We start from the raw sequence: 2963 nt of genomic DNA, 5'->3' as shown, positions 1-2963 counted from the left end.
GTTGCCTCAGCTTAACATAAATATTCAAAATAAATTATTTCACAATTGCTAAATTGCTTAAAATATAAATTGAATGACACAATTTAGCAATGTGAAATAATTTATTTATATTTTAAATTAATGCTTAAATTCTACCTTAACAGAGAAATTGTGGAAATATGTGGTTAATCCAAAAAAAGAACGTAATATTTTTTATCAATGCTTTTTATCATTTTTTCAAATTTATATTCAACTTATTAAAGACTTATTTTTATAAAAATTTCTATGATATACAACTTTACTTAATTGTCTATTGTCCTACTTTATTTTTGATATTTTTATTGTTTTCATGCAAGAAACTCTTGCTCAACTTTACTTTTTCTTCTATCCTTATCTTTTTCTTTTGTTCTTATCTTTTTCTTTTCTAGTCTTTGCTTTCTTTTCATTACCTTATCTATTCTACTACACTACTTTACCTGCATATATATATATAAATATATATTTAATCTAATTTAATTGACAGGAGTGATAACAAAAAACGCCATTCACCGTGGACGGTTGAGAAGTAGAGTGTGTTGTTAGAGCATCATAAGTCAATACGGTGGTCCATTTCATATGTTCACAGAAAGAAAGTCAGAACATTCTGGAATAATGGCGACATTTATTGGTGTTAAAATTAATAATAAATTGAATCAATTCTAATATTGTATTTTTATTGGCTTTATCATACTTCATTGTACTTATGTCGACGTTACAATATCAATGAGCAAAAAAAGAAGACAGTTTCCAGCGTAACAGAATGTAAGAATATTGCGAAGAACATTTCAAGAATGTACTAGGTCATTTCCACCAGCTACTTATAGTAAAACTCGAGTAAAACACAAGTAAAGTACAAACTAAAAGTGTAATACAAATAAAGTGCCAAATTATGCTCTTTACACAGATTTTCATGGAACAGCTTTGTGTGAAATCTAATAAGAACAGCTGTTTTTTGAAAAAGAAAACAGTAGAAGTAAAAGTTGAAAAATAACAAGTAAAATATATTTTATTTTAATAAAGTGAGTTGGAGTGCTTTTGTTACAAAAATTTATTATAAATTTTATTTTATGTTATTAACATATTACAGACGATATGGAGGGAAATGGAAGAAAAATTGTTTCGTGTTTACCAAAAACGTCTCTGCAATGGCAAAACGGAAAGAAATTGTATTTACATATTGCAAATTGCAATTATTTAACGAATTATATGATGAATTAGTATTCAGTGTCCAGGAAAATATAGAAGCACATACACATACACATGGACACACAATTCCACCAAAGACTTGTTATCTTTAATATCCATGAGCATAAAAATGGTTGGAAAATACCGTAAGTTGAGGAGTAAAGCCTTGATATGGAAATTTATTTTCACATGAATGAGCGAAGTAGGCTACTCCTTTAATCCAACTCAAGTATATTACTATTACAAACATAAAGTTTAAATTATAGATCATTTAATTACATTGTTCGTAGGTGAAATCGAAATTCAGAACTATGGAGCGGCAATACAAAAAATCTAAGTTAAGCAACAGCCAAACTGCAAGAAATCGAATGGTTTCCTCTTACCAAAGGTAAAAGCACATTATTAAAAGCTTGTATGAATTAATTATGTTTTTTTTAATTAAACATAATCTTACCAAAAACAGGCAGGAGGTTCTAGATATCACCGTGACTACTGCACAAAATTCATGGGTCTATCAAAAAATGGAAAATGTCCACTAGGCACTCTTTTTTAGACTTTATGATTTTAGAATCTTCTTATAGTCTTAACATAAAGGTATCAAATATCCCCAGTTTAGAAACTTTCAGAAATATCAAGAATACAAACTGGTCAAAGTACGAATCATCTGTAAATGAGCTGTTGACAAATACAGCTCTTTACCCCCAGAGAATATAAATGATCTGGATAAGCAGGTGTGAGATCTTACCTCAATACTTAATGAAGCTTTTAACCTTGCCTGTCCTTCTACTCGATCTAGTAGGTAGTGTAACCCACCTTGGTGGAATAGAAGCTTAGAACACTTGAGGAAAGAATGCAGGAGAATTTTTAATAGGGCACTGAGACTGACTGATCCGAATACAACATCTCTCTGCAGAAAAGAATTACATAAGTCTAAGAGGACTAGTTGGCAATCATATTGTCAAGAGATTAGCAGAGATTTTGAAACCTCTACACTACGCAAAATCCTATCTAAAAATCCACTGTTTATCTAAGGAAACCGGAAGGAACTTGGTCAAACCCTCAGAATGTTTAAACTACATATCGGTAAACTCCAAGTTAAACCTACAAACTCTGAAATGGGCAATTTTTAGCTTTAGGCCCTACAAATCACCGGGACCGGATGGTATACATCCTATTGAGCTTTAGAAGTCTTGTGAACAAATACACAACCGGCTTCTGGCCATTTTTAAATACTGTCTCATTTTTAATCATGTTCCAACTCACTGAAGAATGGTTAGATTTGTTTCTATCTCTAAGGCGGGTAAAACCTCTCATAGTAACCCAAATGAACTCCGTCCAATTAGCCTTTCATCTTTCATGCTGAAAGCTCTAGAAAGAATTATAGACTATAAATCCCAATCTTTGGTCTCCGACACAAAACGCCTACACTAAGGGTAAATCTACGAAGACAGCACTCCATGCCCTCACTTTTACTACTAAAAAATTTTTCAACTTTAAGGAGCTTTTAACGAAATTTTTCCCGGTGTAATAGCAAGCGCACTCTCTCGTCCGGGTGATGAGGATGCTTTCATCAGCTTTATCGGCCAGTTATTAACTGGCAGAAAAATTGAAGCATAAAGGGGTGTATCAGCAGCACACAGACGGGAAAATAGAGGTACCCCCAAGGAGGCGTACTCTCACCCCTTCTCTTGAATATAGTGGTGAATGAACTGCTGAGGAGAGCGGGCTACGGGACAGTTGCATATGCGGATGAAATTGCG

General features: G+C 32.7%; 1 long non-coding RNA gene across 1 annotated transcript; it reads left to right on the top strand.

Moving 5' to 3' along the window:
• The first annotated feature begins 502 nt into the window (after window positions 1-502).
• LOC119665241 lies at window positions 503-2948 on the top strand. Its single transcript, XR_005251360.1, has 5 exons — window positions 503-863; window positions 923-1037; window positions 1106-1432; window positions 1494-1591; window positions 1667-2948. It is a non-coding gene; the product is annotated as an uncharacterized LOC119665241 (long non-coding RNA).
• The last annotated feature ends 15 nt before the right edge of the window (window positions 2949-2963 follow it).

The sequence above is a fragment of the Teleopsis dalmanni genome, unplaced genomic scaffold (assembly GCF_002237135.1).
Source record: "Teleopsis dalmanni isolate 2A unplaced genomic scaffold, ASM223713v2 unscaffolded_contig_4074, whole genome shotgun sequence".
In the NCBI taxonomy this organism is placed as follows: Eukaryota; Metazoa; Arthropoda; class Insecta; order Diptera; family Diopsidae; genus Teleopsis; species Teleopsis dalmanni.
This window is presented reverse-complemented; position numbering and strand designations above follow the sequence as displayed.